Here is a 27821-nt window from a genome sequence, read left to right on the forward strand (position 1 = left end):
CTTTGCTGCTATACTTTCAGCACTACGGAACTCCACTCAGAATTCATAGTGACTTCGGTCGAGAATTCAACAACGCCCTACTGAAAGACCTTTGTACACTTTATGACATTAAACAATCATTTTCTAGTGTGGACCATCCGCAATCAAACGTTTTCACGCGACCCTTCTAGAAATGATAAGAACAAATAAAATCGACAACCCTGATGAACACCCCTTAGGTATTTTACCATATGCAATAATTTGTTACAATAACACCAAAAACAAAACACACGGATTCACCCCTTACGAACTACTATTTGGACATACCTCTAGTAGACCACCCGAAACTCTTTACAACCAAAAAGAACTCATAACCAAGTACATACGAGATTTAAATAATAAAATTTCTTATTATTATAAAATTGCTCGTCAAAGAACACAAGACCAAAAAGAAAAATCCAAAATTTGATTCGATAGAAACGTTGCACAAAATATACCTGAGTATAAGGTAGGAGACAATGTTTACGTTAAAGAATCCCAAATTAAAAATAAACTAGAAAACAAATTTAATGGCCCATTTGAAATTATAGAAATCTACCAAAACTCAGCAATGCTAGTTAATTGGAAGACAAGACAAAAAACAAAAGTAAATTTTGACAGACTACGACCTTGTACTGAAAATTGATTTCATTTTCAGGATTCTCCTGCTGATTTCAGCAACACACAACACATTCCCAATACTCCGTTCAACCCATTAATAACACAATAGGAATTTTTCTTCACGAAGAAAGCACTTTGAAAATTTCCAATGATAAATAGACTCTTCTCGTCTACAAAGACTTGGACTCCATAGAATTTGCCTTAAATAACAACAAAATTTTGGAAAACATGCTATATACTTTTGAGCAATCAAACCCTAGAATGTTATCCTTCAAAACCGAAGTGAAAACACACATTAGTTTATTGACCCAAATATCTGACTCACTCGACTTGAAATATCGAGAAATATTTGCAGACACCCAAAATTATTATAAAAGATCTAAACGAGGATTAATTAATGGGATAGGTACCTTCTGGAAAGCCATTACTGGTAATCTAGACTCGTCAGATGGCGAATATTACACCAACTGTATTAATAAACTCACTAAAGACGAACACCAATTAGAAAACCTTTTGAAAAATCAAATATCGGTGACCACATCAGTAATTAGAAATTTCAACACAACAATTCAAAAACTTCAAATCGATGAAGAAACCTTCAATCGAGATATCAAGCAAATGGAACAATCAATCTATAATATTTCAGATGATCTTGCGTATTATGAAGTACATTTGAAAACATTGGAAATATGTGAAACATTAATGGAAAGCTATCTTTCCTTGGAATCAACTCTTGATGACATATTGAATTCAATAACATTCGCTAGATTGAAAATACTTCGCAGTTCAATTATCACTCCTAATGACCTAATGAACTCACTTCAGGAAATTTCTCAATCACTTCATAAAAACAATCTACCTTTACCCACAATGCTCTCACATGTTGCTCAATATATCGAAATCATCGAACTTGAAGCATATCAAGTGGACAAAATAATTGTTTTCATATTAAAAATTCCACTGGTCGAACCAGAAACATACACTCTGTATCGACTTTTACTAATACCAATTCTAGATAACCGAACGGGACTTCATCACATATTATTACTGTTCAAAAATATATTGCGAGAGATGACGAATCCTTGTTGTACATTTCACTTCAAAATTTAGAAAACTGTAAAACTCTGAATCATGGCGTAAGAATCTGTTCCGATCTACTATCCTACCCGATTGATAGCGAAGCTATATGCGAAGCCCAACTATTGAGAAGATTGACCGTCCTCCCGAAAACTTGCCAGTCTTCACTGATCTACGCTACGGAATACAACGTCCAGGAACTGAGTCTAAATTTGTGGCTCATAACAATATCTGAAGTCCTACCAATCACCATTAACTGCGAAAATATGGAACCAGTTACACGAGTGATCAAAACCAATTCCCTGCTAAAACTCCAACCCGGATGCAGCTCATTCGTTGGAAGCACTAGAATTCACTCCAAATACTTCGTCGATAGATATAAGAACGTCACATACAAAAACCATGCCGTTCGAATACCATACAGCTGTTGCGATCATCTTCCTGAAGAACGACATCTTCCAGAACTGAAACCGCTGAAACTCAACAAAATCAACGTTGACGAGTTGAACATCGCTCAACATAAATTAAACCAATATTCCGAAGAATTGGATAAACTTATCAATGAGCCGTTTGTGAACAAGCACATATCATGGTTCACATATTGCACTATAACATTGATCATTGTATTAATCATATTTTACATCTTTTGCAAATGTAGACGAAAAGGACCTATACGAATCGGTATCACATCCACTTCGAATCAACCACCCCCGGATCATGCAAGATCAGACAGAGATTCATCCCCAGGAGAAGACCAAGCATCAACCTCTAGGAACCTATAGAAGAGAAAATCCAACTCAACACCAGTTTCCATAAGGAAAATGTTTTGTGAAAAGTTGCAGCAAAATGCAACAACTTTTTGTATAAAAGGGGAGTTGTTATATGCGAATTAGCGTCTCACACGTATTAAATTACAAAGCGATAACAGCTTCCTGCTAAAAGTGCTAATTGTGCAGTATCAGCAAGATGAACACTTGTGTTTCAGACAAAGCAATTGCTGACACTGTTCAAATATTGTTTTTCATACCAAACATATAAATAGACCCTGCGAGGTCAGAAAGATGTTCATTAACGATTTAATCATTCTCAAGTATAGTTCATATCAATTACTTATTCAGTTAATGTTCCAAGTTTTTCACATTATATTCAAATATTGTAATAAAGTGTTTATAAAGAAATAAACCAATTTTTAAAAAGTGAATTGTGAAAAACAAGATATAACATACATATATAGTCATACACACACACCTACCCTTAACATTATTTAGTGAGAGACATGGATACGACATATTTTGTACTGCTGTCACAGCTATTCAAAATTTTGTTCCAAAAATTCCCTCAAATCATAAAACGGTCTTGTTATTAAAATTTTGGTATTGGGTGGTTCTGGGGATCAATAAAGGTATATATTGGCCATTTGCCCTAGTATTACGTGCAGTGTCAGATTTCAATAAGTGTAGTTTATGCTTATGAACTAAACTAGTTGATTCTAGCACGAAAATTGATGTTAACGTGAGTATCCTCTGAGATATAAATAAGGGTTTACATGAAGTTTGGTGATTAACACGGCATATGTATCTTAGTGATCTCTTTTGTAGCTTAAAGATCATTGAGAACAACGCTTGTGAGCAGGCTCCCCAAAATGATATCCCATATCTGATGTGAGATTCCAGGAGAGCAAAGTAGGCTTTTCTAGCAATAAGATAACCGATGTCATTTCTAATAACTCTGATAGCATAACACCCAGATGACAATTTCTTTGCCATTGCCATAATATGCTCATCAAACTTTAAATTATAGTCCAATACAACACCTAAGAATCTGTAATTATCAGATTTCATAAGTGTATCATTATCTAGTTGTATTTTATCGATGTCCCATTCAAATGATAACACTTTAGTTTTCTTAGAGTTGAAGACCATTTGATTGGCATCGCACCACCTTTTTATTTCAGTTAGATCTAAGGAGATCAATTGGCTGAGAATATTCTTATCTTTAGTGTGCCATTCTATAGTTGCATCATCTGCAAATAAAGTGAACCTACCACTAATATTCAAGTTCGTGAGATCATTCACATATAGCAAAAATAAAATGTGCCCCAAGACAGAACCTTGTGGAACTCCGCTGGTCATTTTTTTTTCAGATACTGCACCCGAAACTTTCACATATTGTTCCCGGTCTTGCAAGTAAGATGTCATCCATTTATGAATATGCCTCTGATGCCATAGTACTCAAGCTTCTGCAGCAGTATTCCATGATTCTCACAATCAAAAACTTTGGATAAGTCACAGAACACCGCCGCGGTCGCTTCTTGATTATTAAGATTAGTGTACACGTTTTCTAAAAAATTATAGATAGCGTCATAAATTTGTCACAATGTCGTTTCACGATATACTGAGTGCAAGCTATCATCTGAACAAGAGTTCTCTCTGACTGAACACAAACTTCAATTGTTTCATTTTTCATTTATATAAATGTACGTGTTTCATCGCGTATTTCATTTATGACGCATAGTTTTCTTTTATTATCTTAACTGTATGAAGAGATCTTAAAAAATTGAAATTAGTTCCTAGGGTTGGTTACTAAATATTCTGCTTTTTTCTGACAAACTGAAAATATTGAATAATGGAATAGAGAAACCTGAAAAAAGATCAATTTCAAAAACACTGCACAAAAGATATGCAAATGAAAAGACACAATATGCAGTCAAGGTGTAAATATAAATTTCACACAGAAAATAGAAAAATATGTCTTTTGTCTTGTACAAGACTTGTTTGTTATTATTTCTCAGCAGTAGATAGAAGCATGCATGTTTTTAGAAGCAATAGGCCACATGCAGACATTTTTATATTTGATTTGGTAGGTAGCTGGTCGGTTAGACATGATGCTTTGTTCACTCAGTCAATCGACTGCTGTGTTAGTTGGTAGTTCAAGCCGCAGACTGAACGATTGATTTTTCCTTGCTATCGTCGAACCCATGTTAGGAATCACACGTTAAAAGGTAAGACCTCGTTAGTTCTTAGCTCGCACAAGTTTCGACTTCTGAATATGTTGTCGTTCGCAGGGGTGTCGTTCGCAGGGGTGTGAAAGCTGGTTAACGAAAAAACATATTTTAAACATATTAATGTACATATACAATACAATATTTTAATATACAATATTTTCCAAATGCGACAATTTTAGAAAATGATAACAAACCAGACAACCGCAAATTCTAAAAACATTTATTCAAATATGAGTTGGTGGCGTTGGTGTACTTATGTACACAATGGTATACATTCAAACTTGGTATACACTTCAAAATGTGAAATTGTCAAGTGATGCAGAAATTTCTTTGTATTTATTCCCAACAGACTGCAACACTGGTTCAGATTACTTTTTGATGTACTATTAATAACATTGTTATTGTCACAAAATTATAACCAATAACGTATATTTAAAATTATTGGATTAGAAGAAATACATACAAAATGTTAACACAGTTATGAAAGTCCACATTGTTTAATTAGGTTGTTGTGTTCAATATTAGTGAAATGTTTTCTTATTAGTCAGTGAGCTATGCTTGAAGACTGGCAGTAAACAAATCTAAAAAATGAACTTTAAGCATTCAAGCCAGTCTCAAATATACCTACACAGTAGGTTGAATGGACTGACGCGTATCAGAAAACAACTACTTTCCTGGCTAATACCACGAAGGTCGTTGGATTATATCTGACAGGCGTCAGTGCAGGAATCTTCACAGAAAATTTCCTGCATATGCAATTGACAATACAACTGAAAGAGTCGACCTTCAATTTTGGAACGGGCACACTTGCAGACCGGTTTCGGGCTCATTAGCTAGTCATCAGTGCAAGATGGTGGCCATCATCTACCTAAATTCAATGATATTCCATAATTGAAAATCGGAATTCTTTCAGAGTATTTCATTCCTCTTCCTAAGTTGGAGGGAACAACAAAATGTCACTCCATCTAGTGGACGAGGTACTAACCAACTGCATATCCGTAATTTGCTCGATTCCTCTGAATAAGGAAGAAAAACTTTCTTATTAGTCAGTGGGCTATGGATATAATCCAACGCCCTTCGTGGTTTTAGACAGGGGAGTAGTTGTTTTCTGATAGGCGTGAGTTCATTCAACCTACTGTGTAGGTATATTCGAGACTGGCTTGAACGTTTAAAGTTCATTTCTATAGATTAGTGAAATAAATGTGAAAATAAGCAATCTGCAATTATATAATAATTATTATATCTACAATAAAGTAATGAAAACTTATACAGATGTCCTTGAGAGAAGATACGGTTGGATGAAAATAGGAAATTTTACATTAACTTCCTTAGTAAATTGATAGGGGATTACTATAAATTAATTTGGTTTCATATCAGCAGAATTCTTCTGAATATTCTCTTCAGGGTTATATATTCAGTCAAAGACTAATTTGATTGAGAAATACTATAAATTAGTGTGGTTTCAGATCAGAACAATTCTTCTAAATATTCTCTTCAGTATTTTATATTTAGTCTAGCCTGTATACAGGGTGACAATTCAAAGATGGTAAAAATTGACAAAATACTCAAAAACTTCAAAATCTCTAAAATTAACTTTTATGCCTCACAAAACGAATATATATTAACATCAAGTCTTCAATTCTGTTTTTGACGGTCATAAAGGTTGCAGGTGTGCTGCATATATCTTAAATTCAGTTTTTTTTTGGATACATTAATTGGGATAATAACGCAAATACTGAATCATGAACTTGGAGAGTGGGAGTTATCCTCCGCAGTTAAAAAAAATTTTTAGAAGGTTAAAAATTAAGAATGAAAATGAAATAACAGTCAGCGCTGATGAGGAGGTTGAAAGTATATTTAATTATTAACAAAGTGAAAGATTAACAGAAAATCATACAGATAATAAATATAAATTCAACAAGGGTACAGGAACGGATGAAAATTCAAATTAGGTAATCATAATTTGATGATGTACCTCAACTCTTTGACTACTGCTCATTCTGGGGCTGAATGACTTGTAGAAAAAGACACATTTTTTTCTCAAAAAATAAACTATCATTCCATTTGAGCATACCTAGGTGAAAAATGACTTTTTTTTAAAAAAAAAAGGATTTTTTGAGGGTGTCCACATATGGTACACAAAGTTTCTGTATAAAAAATTAGGACTCATTCACTTCAAACTGTATGTACCATATTTGATCACGCTTCTTATTTACGTACAGTGCAGTTGTGGGTGCCAAAAAAGCACTTCATACATAAAACATAAAAATTTGTATTGACACACTTGGCAACGCATTTTCAATCTTGGGGTTTTTGCCATTGCGTATCCTCTACCATTTCTTGCACTGTAAACTTTGTAGCAGTTGGTACATCTACCCCTTGATTCTATCTCTATCAATTTGTGATTGTTGGAAGCCTCATTAGTTGGAATATTGATTACAGTATGATGATCATAAAAAATTTTGTTTGTAATCTCCTCCCTGAACTTCGTTATGTTGATACTTTTATTAGTGATAGATTGATATACTATATGAGCATTCACCACTGCTGTGTTTGCTAGTAGTTCTATGGCAACTTTCCTATACCATTTTATTCCGCGTCGTACAGTAGTCGAGTAGGAAGCCTTTTGGTCTGAAACCAGTTTGTGAAATAACAATACACAAACAATAGACAAACAATAGACAAAAATGATCATGTGGACCCATGATGACTACTGGTGGACTACAACAGGGGTCTCCACTGAGTCGAACACTTCTAACAGAGCATATGTATGTAATATTTCTAAAGTTACTTGAGATAGCATGTTTCCAAATATTCTGAGAATAGTAAAACTTATGACAAGAACCATAAATACCTAATATAAATAAATTACTTGGGAACGAAACCTTTTTTCTTGTCAAGAAAAGAAATGTCCTTTTTCTTTTGGCGACATTATAAATTACAACACTTGTAATAGATAGTTCTTCGAAATTCTAAATAGACTTTTAACGGAAATAGGCCATGTGTTTGCGATCTGGACGGAAAAGACCCAGGCGTTAAATAACGAGAGGGTATTCTGAATAATATTGGAAAGGTTATTGAACGAATATTTTTCAATAAGGAACATATTTTGTAATTAGAAATAGAAAGGCAACATGAGAACTATCTCTTCCTCTGGAGGAAGTTTTTTGATAGTGTTTCTTGCAAATTTCATAGGCCATATTCAACAATTACCCACGAAGAGATAAAAATTGTACGGACAACTATCACCGTTCTCATAAAGGAAGGTCATAGGTTTATAAAGAATGTAAAGTAATGCACGAATCTCCATCAAATTATATTTTAGTGTAAATAACTGAATTAGCACAGATTAAAACATTATCTCATATTTTGGCTATAAGTATTGCCACCTTTTGACGGAACCCTTAAGTTAAACCCACGACAGAAGTGGTAACTTCAATTCTGATTTTGTGAAATCCAAAGTAAGAAAATATAATTTCTCAGGAGGGAGAAATAGTTGTAATGGAAAAAAATAGTCAAATACATAGTTAGTTACATTTTGATTCTCAACAAGTAAACTTTCGTTCTTTTGTATCAAGTGTTCGGAAACAGATTATTTCTCTGTTTTTCTTTTAACTCTATCTTATTGGTTTCTTTGTTTTTCAAAAAGTGAGTGAAGCTTGTAAGTCTGCCTTTCTATCATTTTTCATCTACCAAACTAGGCATCTACGGTCAGTTATTTGATCAGCTTATTAAAGTTCTTAGGAATATTAAAGTTTTCATCTCTCAAGTTATCTAGAGTTGCCATTCTGGGGTACCTTTGGGGAAAAGTCAAGGTTAGCGACTAAAAGTTGAATTGATTCCTCATCAATTGTTTTGTGTAATTTCAGTAGAAGAAGTTTTTCTTATCTCTCTGTAAATTATTTTTTTCTTGTTCTTATGTAAGTACGTAATATTGTCTCTTGACCTTCCTCGTCAATAAATCAGAAAAGATATCTCTTGTTTTATTAAGCAAATCAAAAGGGTTAAGTAAATTACCTCAGTAACGAGGGAGTGGGATTGATCTTTGTCCTCACAATAGGACCAAACACTATAATCTAACAATAAAAAGTCCTAGAAAATCATTAACTTTTCTTATAAGTGAAACTCACCCTCGATAGAGTGTTACCGTTCGAGAAGAACTAGGGAGCAAGCAACACGTCAGAGTATCAAGGTAGGTGGAATCCAATGTTCTTCTTGATTGATATAGAAATTCCGAGTTGGTAACGTAAGATTCTCCAGAAGTACTATCCATATTTGAAGTTAAAATCTTAAGTTAAAATTCGTCAATAAGTATTTCGATATTGATTTTTAGAATTAGATATTTTCCTCAACGCCCGAGTCAGAAGACTCCGGTGAGTATTAAAGCTAAATATTATTCTCGTTTTGAAGATCTATCAAGTAATACAGAATAAAATCAATCAAGCCCTTAGATCACTTTCTCCAATGCGACTCACAGGCCAGCCTAATTTTACACACTATTCAATATCTATCTATACTAAGACACTGTTTGACATATCACTTCCACCAAAAAGTCAGATCCTAGCGTATGCAGACAATATAGTTATCTTAGTTGAAGTTCAGTACTCCAAAGACATTAAAAATAAAATAAATCATATTTTGCTAGAATAAAGAGAATGCATGGATGAACACGGACTAGAATTGGCAATAACCAAATGTGAAAACACCTGATAAAAAAACAAAGGTTCCAATGAATATAACAATTGCGTCAGAAAGAATCACAAACAAGAAAGGAATAAAATATTTGGGAATAATGCTCACTTAGAACTTGAAATGAGATGTACACATCGCCAAGAGAGCATTACAAGGAACATATATCAAAAGAGTAGATGAACAAGGCGGATTCTGGCTCAAACGGGAGTGGGGGAAACGTCATCGACGCAGGATGGAATGAATATCGGAGCGATTCAAGCGTGGACCCCCTTGCCCTCGGCCCCCCCTTAGTACTCCACATCACCGCACAGGCCTTCTTGGTACTCCACCTAACCCCTCGCCCCCCTTGTCACGTTCCAGTCACGTGATTTTAATTAAAAAAAGTTTATAGTTATGAGATTCGAACCTTGATCGTCCGCGCCGTAGACATTGTCCTTAGCCTCTACACCATCGTAAGATATTGAAGTTAACTGCGAATGTTGGGTATTTATAGCGTTAGTTGACTCATTCATTATACTTGACAGCATTTTTATTTTTATTTCCATAGAATGTAATCGTCATTATCATATTGAAAATAGGAAAATATACTTAGATTTGGGAAATAATTAATATTTCATGTAAAGATGTGTATGTGTGTGTAAGAGCGAGAGGCGCGTGTGACGTAATCGATGCAAAGAGAGATGGAGATCGACGTTTTACCGGTTGCTAGTGCAAGCAGGTGTTGCCAGTTGTACAATAAATCAATGTTTATGGAGTAATGTAGCGTTGCCGGTTTGAAAATTAAGTTATAGAACACACAGAGTCATCTATGTGTCACTAGCTGAACTATCTATTGGTTGAAGAAGGACACTGTAAACACTAGACTCATAAGACTGCATCTGTCAAATGTCAATACATGCCAGCATGGCAGGTTCGGCGTTGCCAGTTGTACAATAAATCATTGTTTATGGGACAATGTGGCGTTGCCGGTTTTGGAATTAATCGTGAACTACTCGACGAAAATTGGAAGCGCGAAAATGATATATTAATAATAATGAATCAGATTAAAGAAAAAATATGACAACTTAACCTGCGATCCGTCATTGTATACGGGGTGTCTCACAATACATCACTGAAAACAAACATGAAGTGTACAGGGTGCGTCAAAATATACCATTTAAGAAAAAACATGTCAGTTTAACAGAAGTCTAGCATTCCAACATGCCAAAAGGGCACTACGTCTCGTAACTTTGTTAACCAAGTTAGCATCATCAGGAGAAAGAGGAGATTCAAAAGTGTCGAGAGGTTGAGCGTTGTGGACTCAACGTGAGGGCAATGGGAGAGCGAAGTATTCGACAATGACATTTCAAAATACGTTGTTTTCCGTGCGTTTTCGATCGTTTTTCGTGCGTTTACGATCGCTTTTCGTGCGTTTTTGTACCGTTTTACGTGCGTTTACGGTCGTTTTTCGTGCGCTTTCGACCGTTTTGCATACGTTTTCTATTTTTTGTTGAGGGTATCATAAGGCGGTGAGGTTAGATAAAAAAGAAGAAATGATTTAGAAATTTATTATACATTTTTATTTTGGTAATATATCACAAAGCCATTTGTATAAAATATCTACGTTTCGGAGACTGCAATTGTAGTTGGTTCGCTTGCGAATGTGATGCATACAGGGTGAGACACCTTGGTTGTTGTCGAATGTGGGAACCATCCATGTTGTATTGTCATAGCCCTCCAAATTCACAACGCGTGTCGGTATATTCAACTCGTGAAATTTGTCAGTAAAAAAGTAATGTTTTTGATGTCCCCGCACATAAATGACATCGACACCTTGTAGATTTTCCGTGAGGATGGCATCCAATTGATTATATTCCACAAAGCCAGAGGAATACCTCAATCCGTGAATGTTTCGCTCCAAGTCGCAGGCGGTACGACGACCTTCTTTACTCAAACTGGAAAATGGTGTGTTTGGCAGCAGTAAAAAGTTACTACAATGAATTCCAATCCTAATGGCAATTTCCTTAGGATGGAATTTTTGCTCGACGGTGAAGCCTTGAATATCTACAACAGCTATTCTCATGTTGACTCTTCGATTGATACTGAAGCAAAATCACATGTTCAGTTCCATTTCTTAATAATTTCGCTGAAGGGGAGGTGTTCTATGACAGTGTCGTGCACAATGATGTAATTGGCTCTAGTATTTTGAGGAAATCCCTCGGATGCTTCGATTTCAAGTTTTACATCAACACTGGAACTTTTGATGCTCTCATCCCTTCTGGAACAATCGATGACAAAGAGAGCTTTGTCCGTAAAGACGGTGGAAGTGAGAAGAGGATTAAGTTGATTGGTCATTTTGTAGCTGAGGCCAAATTGTGAGTAGTTGAAATAAGCTAGTGAAAAATTCCCCTTTGCAAAATTCAAATGCATATTTTTCTTGGGGTAATTCTCACCGTTAAGAGTGAGCGTTATATTGGTAATATTCAAATGATTGAATATTGTTGGATCATTGTTGACTTTAGTGTAGTCACGATTTTTTTGGAAACATACAATTACATTGCGAGGGCTCTCGAGGAACGAAGAAGTCTTGACGGCCCATATTTCATTTTTTGCACCTTGTGTGAGAGCAGACAGCATATGAAGTTCCCATTTTCTGAACGGTATGAGAATAGGAGTGTCTGCTTGGATAGCTTTCAAAAGTTGCAATTTAATTTGATCATGCGGAAAGAGTCGTTTAACTTTCAGTTCGATATTTTCAATTTCCAATTTAACTTCCGTTTTCGGTGTTAGTGCAGCAGGAGTCTCTTCTATTTTGAAACAGTTGCTATCATCTCCAGCTCGTACTAATCGAATGGTATGTTTACCGTAGGAAACACACTGATAATCGTTGAAGATATTCAAAAAATGCTTGATGGGTATGAGCATGTTGAATGTTAGATGAGTTGTGTTGAACGCCTGTATTGTTGGGAAAAGTCCAACCGGAGGTGGCCAAGTGTTTGATATCTTCATCGGTGTAGATGAGAAAGCCTCTAACAGTACTAACAATTCCCAGTTCACGAACTGCTTCCAATTCCTTACCACTCTGCTCATAACTAGCAGATTGAAACATGAAAGCACAAGCATTGTTTACGAATGACACCTTACCGTCCCCTTTAGTCTTTAGTCTTCTCAACTTTTCCACTAATGAACAGCAGACTATCGTACAAAGCATCGTAGGCATCAGATTGATTGATGTTGATTTCAATAACATCGTTGTTGCGAAAAGATTTGACATATGGATAGTAGGTCCGCCATTCTATCTTTTGTATGGACTCATCGATTTGCGGTTTTCGGAAAATGTTGAACACTTGATTGGACAACATGATAACCAAGAGATTCCAGAAACAATTTATTTTCCGTTGTCAATAGTTGTCGACTAGTGAAGGTCTTGGTGAAGACTGACTTGGGGTATGGAGGTGTATTATTTTTATAGATAGTCAGCACCATACTTCCGCTTCAATTCCAAACGAATTATTATTTCTTCGTTTAGAAAATCAATGAGCCTAGAATGTTGGTCGAACACTCGCAGCGTGATATTGTTTATTTCGTCTCTATGTGCAATAGGTAGGTAAATGGGGTGATTAGGTGTTTCGTCAATTACATACCCCGGATCAACACCAACAGCAGATTCGTATATCGTATGAGTCGGTGTGTCGTTGTAGAAGACTCCAAACGTAATGTTGCTATCTATGTGTATGGTGCGTACTTTAATGATATCCACAGGTAGATCGGATTCGTGATGTAAGTTTGGTTTGAGAAGAATAGATGAAAACCCAGTATGTGAGCCAAGCTATTTGCAGGTCGAAAATCAATCGAGTGCTTCAGACAGAATATTTCACTTTTCAGCGTATTATTATTCGGTTTCAGATAGAAAAAATCTTCAGGGTTTTTCTTGAACGTTTTAAGCGTGATGTATTTGTTTATTAATTCTTCAATGTCACCAATTTCGTAAGATCCAACAGGTATATCGATGCTTTTCTGTTTAGTTTTCTCAGCGTTTTCATAGTAGTAGAATTTCGTACCTTCTTCAATGTTGGGTATACTGTTGTACGAATGGAAACTGAGCAAAGCCAAAGTATATTCAGAATCAGAATCTAATCGAATGGGTGGATTGAAATCGATGGAGAGCGTCGAAGAACGACTCGTTAGCGTTAATATCATAGACATGACTGATATAATGTCAGTATGACATATCCTTAAATAATGATTGAAACAACAACAACATTTTACATAAAAATCATTTATTTCTACAATAATAACATTCTATTTACGAACTCACAGGACCATAATACATTGCTTTTTGTAGCGATGACGCAGCTGATGTAGGTGGTGGTACCTCATGTCGGTAACGGAGGAAACATGGTAAACGAATCTGCAAAGCAAATCGATGTTGGTAGTCCTTTGGTAATATATGCCAAACATCCAATAATTCCCAAGGTTTAGCATTCTCAATCAAATAGTCGATCGATAAAGTTTTCAATTCAGCATCGGTTAAATCTCGCAAAGATTTATCTCCAACCATTTTTGCAGACATTATGGAGCAGAAACTGTAGGCACAGATGTCCGCAATTACTCTGGTCAAAATTTTGATACTGATCATTGTTATATGTAATCGTTATACCCCCTCCAAAATATCTGACCAATTCCATTGGAGGTTTGAGATTACCGAAACTATCAAAATAGTGTACAGCATTGCCGTTTTTAATGTAAGCTACCCAATGAGTGCCTGCATTCAATTGAGAATCCAAGTTCAATACAGCACATTCTCGCAGTCGAGGACCACGAGTTGGCAACGTGTCGCGCATAAAGACTCCACGAAAATGTGGAATTCTCATTTGACGGGCACATTTTTGAATTTCCGAATCGTATAATGCTCTATGGGGTAGCTTCAGTAGTATACACCCAGTATACACCCGGTATATATGAACTGTTATTTCTCGACATGCCTGAAAATTATAACACTGAGGATTTGAATGTATACAAAAAGATTTTGAATTTATCGAGCGCTCACAAGAATTCGGCTGGACATCTAAAAGGCACACAGAGATACAAGTACACCAACATAATCAAACCGTTGTTTCCTACAGCAGGAAATTGTCGTAAAACTGGTACTGGGTTTTTTCAACCTAAAACACCTCTTACTACTACTACTGCGATGACATTATGTCTACCCAAAACGTCACCTCTTGCAATGCATTCAATACGAAACCCATTGAATACATTTATTGGGACGATCCCAACGAGCTATGCGAACGTCTCAAATTATTGCTAGCCTCTCGAGATGCAGGAAATACTTTACACAACAATGAAATCATTGCCATTTTGAATGAACTCAAAGAGGCAAAACTAATTCTATAAGATACACTACGTTCCCCAATACATTATCATTTTCAAAATGGTTATCGATAAGTTTGGACGTAGCGACAGCAACAGAAAGCGAAAATTGCCAACGCCCTCTGGAGGATGTTTGTTGCATTATACCTCAGATGGTAATATTCATTGTGCTGATGTGAAATTGTGTCATGTGAAGAGCCCCACCGCTGATTACGATGTTGCTAATAAAAAGTATGTGGATGGAACCAATAATGAACTTGCTTCATTTATATATCAACTAGCTAAGAAACACGAAAAAGAAATGATCCAAGTAAATGAAAAACTAACCAAATGTCAAGGTGACATCTCCAAACAAATTACCGAAATAAATTCGAAGGTACAATCTACCATCAAGGAAATCAAAAAGATACAAAATAAAGTTCAAGCAAAACCATAATAAAAGAGCGGGGTTCACACATCTTCACCATCAGTCGTCATGACTTCCAAAGACAAGATTCAACTTGTCAACGAACTACATAAACCAATTATCAAAGGAATAGATGACTTATGGCAGATGGACTTGGCTGAGATAAGATCGTTCGCTCACCAAAATCGAAATTTCAAACTGATTCTAGTCGTCATAGATTGTTTTTCGAAATTTGTGTGGACTCGACCACTGAAATCAAAAACGGGAGAGGAAATTACGAAAACGTTTGCAGATATCTTGACACATACGAAACGTTGTCCAAAAAATTTACAAACCGATCAAGGTAAAGAATTTTACAACAATAAGTTTCAAACTTTGATGAAAAAACATGGAATAAATCACTACAATACGTACAGTATCACTAAGGCTTCTATGGCTGAACGTATCATTAGAACGTTAAAAGAAAGACTTTTCAAATATTTCAGTCTGAATGGCACCTACAAATGGTTGAATGTCTTGCCTGAAATCACAAAATCCTACAATGATACGCGACACTCGAAGACGGGCATACAACCTTCGAAAATCACCAAAACTAACGAAAAACAAATTCTCAAATCAACATACACCCATGTGAAAATAGCTGGACCGAGAAAATTCAAAGTCGGTGATGTTGTACGAATCAGTAAGGCGAAACACGTTTTTGAAAAAGGCTATACGGAATTATTCAAAATTATCAAAGTCAATATTACCAACCCCGCCACCTTCATGCTAGAAGATATGCAGGGTGCACCTATTAGGGGTGCTTTTTATGGAGAAAAATTACTGTATATATATGCATTTTTCAATCAATCTCAATTTTTTGTTTATTGAAATATTAAGCATGAAAAACTGTATCTTGACACTAACTTTCACAATTTTAGTTTCATTTCCAAGGCACTCTATGGTTTTTTTTGTTTGTCAAAAACGGCAAAAGTTTATTAGGCAATTTTTGTTTTCAAATTTGACTACACCACTGGATTCGTAGTCGTTATAAATCAAAACTGTCAAATTTTCATTAAAAAATATTTGTTAACAACGAAGTTACAACAACTTCAATTTTGGAAACAAAGTATTTGTTTGTAATTTTTATTCAGATTATAGACATATTTGAGATCTGACAACACTGTCATCACCAAGTAGAACACCAGTGAATTTGTACAGTGAAAATCCGAAGTCAACAACAACAACAGTTATAACTCCTGAAAATATGGTAATGTGAGAGATTTGTGGTGCAAGCGTTTTGTAATAAAAATCTGACTACGCCACTGGATTTGTGGATAATATTCCCTTAAAATCATTCATTTGAGTGTAGGTTACGAGAAGTGTATTCAGAGCAGGACAAAAATTGTTCCCTGTAAATTCTTCATAACTCAGCTAAAACAATCTTTTAGAGGAGATATCAATAATTTGAGGAAGCTGAACTCATTATGCAAAGGTTTTATAATAAATCAACAGTAGGCTGTGATTTTGACAATTAATCATAAATAAAATAATAGTTGTTAGTTACGTGCATTTAATAATGGCTTTGCAATTATCATTAGAAGAAAGAATTGAAATTGTGAGAATTTCTGGGGACAATTATCATAGTGAAAGAGAAGCAGCTAGAATATTTAATCACAGACATCCAAATCGACTTCCCATTGACAGAAGCACCGTCAGTAAAATTAACAAAACATTTAAAGAAACCGGTGCAGTCAGCAAACATATTTTAAAAAATAATCACCGAAGAAGAAATTTAAACGAAGGTGCTGTTTCAGATTATTTTAGAAACCACCCAAACAGAAGTTTACGAGTCGCCAGTTTGGATTTAAACTTACCGAGAGAGACTATTCGACGATGTCTTAAACAAAACAAAATGAGAGCATTTAAACCTAAATTTCTTCACTCTTTAAAAGCAGGTGATGAAGTGAAACGTATGGAATTTTGTTTGTGGGCACAAGGCGAGTACCTGAATACAAGAAATTTTTTAAACTGCATAATGTTTAGTGATGAAGCTTCTTTCAGCACCAATGGGGTAGTTTCATCGCAAAATGCTCGGTATTGGGCTACGGAAAATCCGCACCGGATCATAAATTGTAAAAGTCAATATTCCGAAAAAGTTAACGTTTGGTGTGGTATAGTACAAAATAGAATAATAGGTCCATATTTTTTTGATGGAAACATAAACGGGCAAAATTTTTTGGAATTTCTAAATAACCAATTATCGGACGAAATAGATGAAATGCCTCTTGCGGAACAAGTAAATTTATATTTTCAGCTCGACGGCTGTTCCGTGCACAATTCGAGGATTGTTAAAGAGTGGCTAAATAACCAGTTTCCAAATCATTGGATAGGACGAGGTAGTGACTTAATTGAATGGCCACCTAGATCGCCTGATCTAACAATATTAGACTTTTTTCTGTGGGGTATTCTGACATAAAAAGTATACAGAACAAGACCAACGAATCGAGCTGAACTCATGCAAAGGATACGACAAGCTTGTGCCGAAATTACAGTTCAACAAATAAGAAATAGTGTAAACAATATTCGGAAGAGATACGATAAATGTATTGAACTTAATGGAGGTTTGGTAGAAGCCACAAAAATTTGAATGTTTAGTTTTAAATCAATGTTTATTTTAGTATCAGTTTTTTCTTAATGGCAATTAATTGTTTGTATACATTTTGTTTTCATCAGCTATAGAAGAAGGTAGAGTAAGTTCAGAATCTCATAAAATGTGATTTTCCAGGTGCGCTGTTACAAAAGTACTATTATTTATTATTGGGAAACTTCCAAAAAGCTTACAAGTATGACCATTAATACTTCAAGATTCTATCAAGATTTGGTAAAAGCGCAATTGGGAGATCCCATGACATGAGATTCTGAACTTGGTCTACTACTGCGTAACTTGAAAATGAACTTTTAATTTTCTGTTATTCAATTATTCCATTTTCATTTTAATTTTCACTTCTCGTAACCTACACTCAAATGAGTGATTTTAAGGGAATATTATCCACAAATCCAGTGGCGTAGTCAGATTTTTATTACAAAACGCTTGCACCACAAATCTCTCACATTACCATATTTTCAGGAGTTATAACTGTTGTTGTTGTTGACTTCGGATTTTCACTGTACAAATTCACTGGTGTTCTACTTGGTGATGACAGTGTTGTCAGATCTCAAATATGTCTATAATCTGAATAAAAATTACAAACAAATACTTTGTTTCCAAAATTGAAGTTGTTGTAACTTCGTTGTTAACAAATATTTTTTAATGAAAATTTGACAGTTTTGATTTATAACGACTACGAATCCAGTGGTGTAGTCAAATTTGAAAACAAAAATTGCCTAATAAACTTTTGCCGTTTTTGACAAACAATATATATATATATATATATATATATATATATATATATATATATATATATATATATATATATCTCGTTGAAAAAGTCTTGAGGAAGAAAGATAAAAAAATGTACGTAAAATGGCTGGGTTTGGATAACAAACACAACAGTTGGATCAAAAATGTCGATTTTGTATAGAATCTTATGGAAAACAAGCACACTGACAATGTATTGGGAGGGCCTTTTGTGAAGAAATATTTGTGTGTTTAACAAACGCATAATATCTGAAACGGACAACGCGATCTGAAGCTATAAGAGCGCATGCAAACACAGATGGATATTCAGTTTGAAAATGTTTCTCGATAGTGGTTACGGTAGTGAAGTTGAAGTAATTTTCGACAGTGATGGTGAAGATTACAATGCAATAGACAGAGCGCTGGAGCAATACGAAATGGCTGCTTGAAACGAACATGAATTGCTGTTGATGGCATTCCCCATGTCATCTTATGAAATTCGATGAGGCCTAAGTCCATGCAGAGACTTCAGCCCATGCATAATTTTGAAGCAGCAGTTCTCCATTCGTTCCATCAATTTAACAAGTTATGAATGGGCGACCCTCATTGACATCCTGCAACAAATAAAGAAACATTTCTTTAAATCACAAATCGATGGATATGTAGACGAATATGATCCAATTACAACACGTTGCTGGGATTACATTTACGTCACACAGTACATCGAAAGTAATACCAAACAAGTTTCCATTTCCAAGGACACCACGAACATGGAGCTGTTTCAACGAGATGTAAACGATATCCTGAATACTCACCTTGGTGTGCTCTCTGACCGTATCGCTATGCTGGATGCTTTGAACTTTTGTGATTATTATCGAGGTGTTTTCAATATAATAAAATCATGGTTACGTGAGAATAAAACTAATTTACCTTTGGAAGAAATCATAGAAGGTTTTTGTCAAGCCTGAGCTCTAGATAGTCTGTATGCTAATGCTTTACGTGAATATTTATTTTATTATAAACAAAAAATAGTGTATGATTTATGTAATAAATGAAAAAATTTTGTAACATTTGTTTCATTTAATGTATAAGGTGAAAACAACAGCTTTAAAAAGTTATTTGATGGAATAAAACACCAAAATTTCAATATATATTTTATTCAAATTTTATCAACGTGTGTGTACAACAATAAATAAGTATATAAAATTTCAATATATTTCATTCAAATTATGTCAACGTGTACATGTACAATAATAAATAATATACAAAAACTGAAATACTCAAACATATTTCTGTTTGCAGTCAATTCTTGAAATGTTGTTGAAATTTCTCAGAGTGACACACACCTATCAGTCATATTCAAACAAGGACACAATTTATCAATGAATCACATCAATAGAAATAAAATCCAAATGATAACCTCATTTCAAGCTACAGTGCCCCCAAGGTAAAGTGTCAGATGATTTGGGGATTAATTTTCGTTTATCGTCGTATGGACTCAAGCCTATTTTCACCTGCTTGATACTGAAAACGTTGTGAGCGTATGATCGAATTGTGAACTGCTCACATATTTTTTCTTTAAAATTTCTGAGACAATCCATATAATCTTTGAAATCAATTTTATTTTTGACTACATTATATCGAATTCCCTTTGATTTTTTGATAACTTTTCCACCCTGCACTTTGTAGGTGTACATTTTGGAACGTAACCCTGCAAAGTGCGTGATGATTTTACCATTTGCTTCATCTTTCATTAACCCAGGAATTTTTTTATTCACAAGTGGAATTTGTAACTTATTATCGGGCGAATAATCGGAAGTATCAAATTTTGATAGGTTATTTTTGATGAGTTCTGAATAGACATCTTCACACGTTATTTCGTAGATGAAGCTATCTGTATACATTAACTTGCAATTTTCTATACCTAGAGTGGGCACCATGAAATCGTAATGGAAATCAAACATGCATGTTTTTGAAATATCTAAAATTGCCATTCCGATGTACAGAGGTTTATTGAAAACAAGTTCAGTCTTTTTCAATTCAATAGCCACCAAGTCTGTATCGAAAACGGTTCGACTCTGAAATCGGGGGCTTGCAATTAAATTTTTGGTGCCATAACGACCGTTCCAGGAATTCACAAGTTTGACCACCCTGTGTAACCGAATATTTTCCATAGTTTTTCCAAAAATAGCATTTACCATTAGTTTATATAGATTTTTGCCAAAAGAACTGGTGGCTGCAGCCCTTAGACGAGTATTCAACTCGATGTAGGGACGCAGCCATGCAGATTGTTTGAATTTCAAAATCCGATGAATTTTGATTGGAATCAAACCATTTTTCAATGCTTGTTTCAAGTTGCGATAATGCAAAATATATTTGTTTTTATTATACAGGGTACCCATTCATTTTTTTTGTTTGTGAATCATGTAATCTCTCAGGGTATTCCAAATCAACTTCCAAAATGTAGCCTTCTGAAGAATTGTCAGGAATTTCAGTTACATCTTTGTCAAAATGTTCCACCCACTGAAAACCGTCGTAAGGTAAAAATTCTGACATTGCCCACCCATATAAATTATTGACGTTTAAATATAAAAGATATTTTGAAGGTTTTTCGGGATTGTATGTTTCCATATATTTATTATTTGCTTCAGAATATCTATTTGAACAAACCGATATTCCGCCCCTTTTCTACAAACATAATCATATCAATGTCTTTTAAAATTTGTAATTTACATTTCGTATACTTCAACATGGCATCCCTCGTGTAAAAAACGTCTGCCAGTAATAAAATAACTGTTTTCAAATATAGGTCCGCATACGATCCCAAATTTGTAATTTCGAATGATTTCCAAACATTTTGTGCGTGAGCATATTTCCCTTCTGTTATGTATTCATCATTCGATTTATTATAGAATTCTTCTCGGGATGGTAACTCGGTGATGTTCAATTTTTCCATGCTATCTATATAATCATACGGAAATACTCCCTTCCTGGTGAGAAGAGCGAATTTCTCATCATCTAAATGACTAAATTCTTTTTTTTTAAATTTCCAAATCATTTTGATCCAATGTGGATACTAATTCATCCAACGATGTTCCCATGAATCGAAAAGAATCTATAAATCGAAATTTAATTTTAGTTTCAGCATCCTTCTGTGTAAAGGAAATGTATTTTTCTTTATTTGAGGGAAGTATGCTCACACAGCCTTTTTTGCGATATCTCTGATAATGAAGTGACTGTCGTATCCTGAAAGATTATGAAAAGTAATGGGTACCACGAATAATTTTCGAAAGTTGACATTACAGGGGGCTTGGTGCGCAAAACCGCGGACCGCCCCCGTATAGTGATCGTACACAATAACATCTTTGGGGGCGAACGGTTTTTCGCAAATATGACAAGTCGTTGCAGCACCGATATTATTTAAAGGCACTGTCATCGACTCAATATTCTTAATTTTGGATTCAAAAAATTTTGCAATATCAGACAACTCATCGGCAAACCATTTCATACAGTCTTCACCTCGATAGCTTTTGAAATGAGAGAGACTGTCGTCATAGGAACACTTGAAGTAGTAGCCTGCACTGAAAGGTATATGTTTTTGGTATTTTGTAGTTTTGTTAGATATGCTTTCGTTACATTTTTCCAACAGTGACTCGAAATCAGCAAAAATTATAAACGGACATTTTTGTTTATAAACATAATTTCGAAATTACACATAATCGTATGTAGGAAAGGAAATTTTACAATCATTCACTTTTTCGCACAAAATAGTATGATCATTTAATTTTTGCTGACTTGAAAAATAATTGAGGCATCTATCACAAAAGAATTTTTTGTCTTTCTTTTTGTTCAATTGGTTACTTAATAACAGGGACATTCTTTGATCCAACAATAATGGAATTTAATTTCAGTCTCGTCATCGTCATTAATGGGTGGAGCCTCATAATCGTTCAATTTTGGAAAATATTAGTCTTGAATCAATAAAAAATTAACATGTCTGTCTCGTTTTGTTGTGATTCTGGCAGGTACTACTACAAAAAATGATTTTTCCTTTGCTTGATTTAATTATAAAGTGTAAACATTTACAGAAATATCATTAAGTTTTTCAAATTTGGAAATTTGATGTAAATCCATTGGAGTATTTAGCCCTGTAGTATTCAAAACTGTAGAATAGTGTGGATATTTTGACACTCTATTAGAATTTTTTGCTACAGGATACAAGGCGCTAATAATACTCCAAAAGAAGCACATTTCGCCATCGTTTTGTACATTAATGCATGCCCTTTTCATTGCGATTTCTTGCGGCAGTGGAATGAAAGAAGAACCGTTACCAATCACATATTTATTAATTGCTACTTCCAACAAAATAATTTTACTCAAAGCCCACCCCGACAATTGTTCTTCAAATTCGCCTAATTTATTCAATATAACATCCACCACATTTTCATTGTACCAAGCAGTCAAGTCCGAACCTGAATCGATAACTTTATTCGGTGTACTGAGATATTTACGATCAATAATTTCCCCATCATTCGATTTCTTAATAAAATCCCCTGAATATGTAAAATTAACTTTGAGACATAACATTTGTTTCAAAATTTTGGAAATCTCACGTTTGAATCGCCTAGAAACTTTTTAGGATCTTTATGAGGTAAATTGATGATTACCCCCGTTGTTACTCTACGATTGAAAATATTGTTAACAGTTTGCCACTTTACCCTGGAGCTTCGTCGCTTCAAACCCGAGCCTGTATGTTTATTATTCATCATTTTGACAATCACTTTGAAACGTTTCAATTCCCCAATTTTTGTAATGATTTTTTTTTCTCCAACCGAAAATTTAATTTTTTTCATAGCTAAAACGCATTTCCTTATATATTTATTAATAAATTGTATAGCTTGTTTGGCAATGTACTCTGAATAATTATCTCTAATGACTAAAAGGTAATTATCAATTACCGACTTGATTTTTGGAAAATCAATCATTTGGATTTTATTTATTGACATGACTCACCGATATTTTGTTCACAAATGAAATTCTAGGTGTTATGAGTCGGTTTTGGAAGCTGCAGAGAATTGAATTTCGTTCTGTGGACACTGTTGAGATGGTTCTGGAAGCTCGATGTGGAAAAGGTTGCTAAGACGATTTTGGATGTAGTTGTTGAGATGAATCTGAAGTTATACTGCACACGTTGATGTAGTGTTCTGAAATAAATGCAATCTTCAATAGAAACATACACCAAAGAAAAATAAAATTCAAGAGTGGGGGTAATGTTTTTTATGGAGTGATTGTGAAAAATGAGCGAGCTACAGTTATAATTGGAAAAATCAAGTGTCATTCAAAGTGACGAATTTAAAACACATATTCTGCAAGTACTAAACACAAAAAATATTGAAAACACTTCTTTATGCGGATCATATGTATGAATGAAAAAAAATTTGAGTCGAACAAAAAATATAGTATACAACCACAAACTCTATACATATATTGAACAGAGAAAAAAAACAGTACTAACCTTAATTTCGTACAATTTCAAATGAAACAACACGACAGCGTATTTTCTAAATGCGTCTCACGATGTTGGCTGTCAATTTCTTCTGCGGCGTCTCTACAGGTGAATCTGCTATTTTGTTATTTGGTTTCCTCTCCACGACTGAAATTGAATTTCAGGAAATCCACCTGCGAGAAACCAAAAATAAAAAACAATGTTTCAAATTATACGAACACTCTCTCAATAAACGACAACATGAATGAAAGTTATTCGTAACTTACTATGCGTTTTATTCAACTAGAAAGCTGCTCACAAAATGAGTTTCTGTTTACTACATAATAAATGTGTACATAGACAAGATATGGCATTGTCAAAGGCAACTAGATAAAATACGAGAAAAAATCTTATTCAGCTTGGAGTATTCTCGAGTAAAATTCATAATCACGTTTTCCGGTTCTGAGGCTGCCATCTAATAAAACATCAAAACAAATTGTGTCGTACAATCATTACTGTAAGAGATAGTATTCGAGAAAATTGGATGTCAGCAATTACCGGTTCTTATCTTTTATTCATTATTAAAGATTGAGAAATATCAGTAATTGTTATTTCTTATCTTCTGATGTATCTAGGATAAAAATGGTAGTCCAGGGTTGGCTTGAGGAATACGTAAATACCTCTGAACCGTTTTGTATTACAAAATAATTGAAAAAAACGTTAATCCTCAAAAACTATGTATAGAAAAACACTCAAGTATATTAATTTGAGACAAATTTTGGAAAATTAATGATAATTCAACAAAAACTCCCACGACCTTTGAATTAAATTAAATTTGAATAAATTCTTTTGTGAAAAAGTCAAAAACGTATAAAAAATCTTGCAATAAAAATTCATAAAGTGAACATGAAAAACACTTACTTTCAGATAAAATCGTTGCACTTGTCACTAGTATCACTGATACAACTAACTCATCATTTTGCCTCGCAGGAGGTATTTATAGGAAATAAGTGATGACATATTTCAAAACCAAACAAAAAGCCTTTGTTCCGTCGCTTTGAGAACTGCATATCTCTGGGTGCTGATTCGGCACTGACAGTGATCAATGTCACCTTGGCTAAGAGTAGGAAAATAGGTGATGACATATTATGCAATCAAACAAAGAGCCTTTGTTTCGTCACTTTGAGCCACGTGTCTGGCTTTATCAATAGTGATAGCGATAATGCTGCATACCTATATTATATATTTTTACCAACTTGAAATAAAACAAAAAATTTACTGTTTCAATCAAAATATTCATTTTTTTATTAAAATTCATAATTGTTGTACAAGTCTAATTAGAATACATACTGACATCGTAGATTCTATGATAACTCTATAAACGTCAAATTACATTTGTGACTTCTTTTTCTCTTGCCTCGTTGTGTGTTCTGGAACAAATTCAACAGTTTTTTTTTAATGACGAAGATCTTGAAATATATTTTTCAATTCACATTTGAATGATGTATTCTTTGGAATTGCGCCTGCGCAAATACCCTCATTGACTGATGTCGAACGAATCGATTTCCATTGTTTACACTAGCCTTCACGCATATTTCCTTGGAATTTCACCCATATTCGGTACGTTTACATATTGAACAGAAATGATTGTAGTCGGAAGTACAAAAATTTGTTTTTCAGCATCGTTGACGACATATTCTACACTCTGAGGCTGGAACACTTTGTCTTGAATGTGTAAATTATTCAACTGCTTGAGAACCATTTTCTTTTCCTCATATAATTGAATATCTTGACGTAAATGTAGGACACGTCTCTCAAATTCCTCTACTTTACGTCTGTATACTCTGAATGCCATTATAATACTAATTTTTGTTTACCAACGACGATAGTTTTCCTTCGAAACTTATGCAAAACAACGTATTTTGAAATTTCATTGTCGAATACTTCGCTCTCCCATTGCCCTCACGTTGAGTCCACAACGCTCAACCTCTCGGCACTTTTGAATCTCCTCTTTCTCCTGATGATTCTAACTTGGTTAACAAAGATACGAGACGTAGTGCCCTTTTGGCATGTTGGAATGCTAGACTTCTGTTAAACTGACATGTTTTTTCTTAAATGGTATATTTTGACGCACCCTGTACACTTCGACGTCATGTTTGTTTTCAATGATGTATTTTGAGACACCCCGTATACAATGACGGATCGCAGGTTAAGTTGTCATATTTTTTCTTAAATCTGATTCATTATTATTAATATATCATTTTCGCGCTTCCAATTTTCGTCGAGTAGTTCACGATTAATTCCAAAACCGGCAACGCTACATTGCCCCATAAACAATGATTTATTGTACAACTGGCAACGCCGAACCTGCCATGCTGGCATGTATTAACATTTGACAGATGCAGTGTTATGAGTCTAGTGTTTACAGTGTCCTTCTTCAACCAATAGATAGTTCAGCTAGTGACTCATAGATGTTACTGTGTGTTCTATAACTTAATTTTCAAACCGGCAACGCTACATTACTCCATAAACATTGATTTATTGTACAACTGGCAACACCTGCTTGCACTAGCAACCGGTAAAACCTCGATCTCCATCTCTCTTTGCATCGATTACGTCACACGCGCCTCTCGCTCTTACACACACATACACATCTTTACATGAAATATTAATTATTTCCCAAATCTAAGTATATTTTCCTATTTTCAATATGATAATGACGATTACATTCTATGGAAATGAAAATAAAAATGCTGTCAAGTATAATGAATGAGTCAATTTCGGTCCCGACAAAACTAACGCTATAAATACCCAACATTCGCAGTTAACTTCAATATCTTACGATGGTGTAGAGGCTAAGGACAATGTCTACGGCGCGGACGATCAAGGTTCGAATCTCATAACTATAAACTTTTTTAATTAAAATCACGTGACTGGAACGTGACAAGGGGGGCGAGGGGTTAGGTGGAGTACCAAGAAGGCCTGAGCGGTGATGTGGAGTACTAAGGGGGGCCGAGGGCAAGGGGGTCCACGCTTGAATCGCTCCGATATTCATTCCATTCTGCGTCGATGACGTTTCCCCCACTCCCGTTTGAGCCAGAATCCGCCTTGTTCATCTACTCAAAAGTTTTTGTAAGACGTGGTGGGGTGCAGATCCTAAAAGTATGCTCATGACATTAAACAGAGTTGTTAAATCACATCTAGAATTTGGAAGCATACTATGCAGACCATGCACCAACAAAAAATCTAGACAAATTAAATAAGATATTTATTTAACCAGGGGCTAAGAATGATAACTGGTACTGAAATCAACACCAATTAATTCTATACTGGCAGAAACAGCAGAAATATAGATGACAATGACTATCTTCGAAATTTATAATAAACAGGATCGACCACGAACCCCTAGTGATGAACATACTGAAAATATTGAACGGATATACAAAAATAAATAAGGATACTGGAAAACTAGAAAAGAAGAAGTTATGCCAAGCTTCAAACGTGATTATGAAATATATATACAAGACATCAAGACAAAGAATATGAAAAAAATACTTCCTCTGCTCCAACGTCTTCCTCTCCACCTCATAAAATGTAGCACTACAATTTTAGTTTTGTTTATGTTCATTCAAATGAGTATAATGAGTTAACCTTTTTTGTGGAAAATGGCACCGCCATCGCCAGCAGAACATGAAGGATTACAACATGGTATATACCAGACAAAGTTGTAATCCCATGATCTGTGTGGCTTAATGCGCCTAAATGGATGCAAAAGCCAAAGAAAGTC

General features: G+C 34.8%; 1 protein-coding gene across 1 annotated transcript in view; it reads right to left on the reverse strand.

The window, feature by feature from the left end:
- The window catches only part of Br140 (bromodomain-containing protein 140), a 95732-nt gene that overhangs the window by 14998 nt on the left and 52913 nt on the right, over positions 1-27821 (reverse strand). The window lies entirely within an intron of this gene.

Source organism: Leptinotarsa decemlineata, unplaced genomic scaffold, assembly GCF_025532065.1.
Source record: "Leptinotarsa decemlineata unplaced genomic scaffold, Ldec_3_MD MMD2_tig00003902_RagTag_RagTag, whole genome shotgun sequence".
In the NCBI taxonomy this organism is placed as follows: Eukaryota; Metazoa; Arthropoda; class Insecta; order Coleoptera; family Chrysomelidae; genus Leptinotarsa; species Leptinotarsa decemlineata.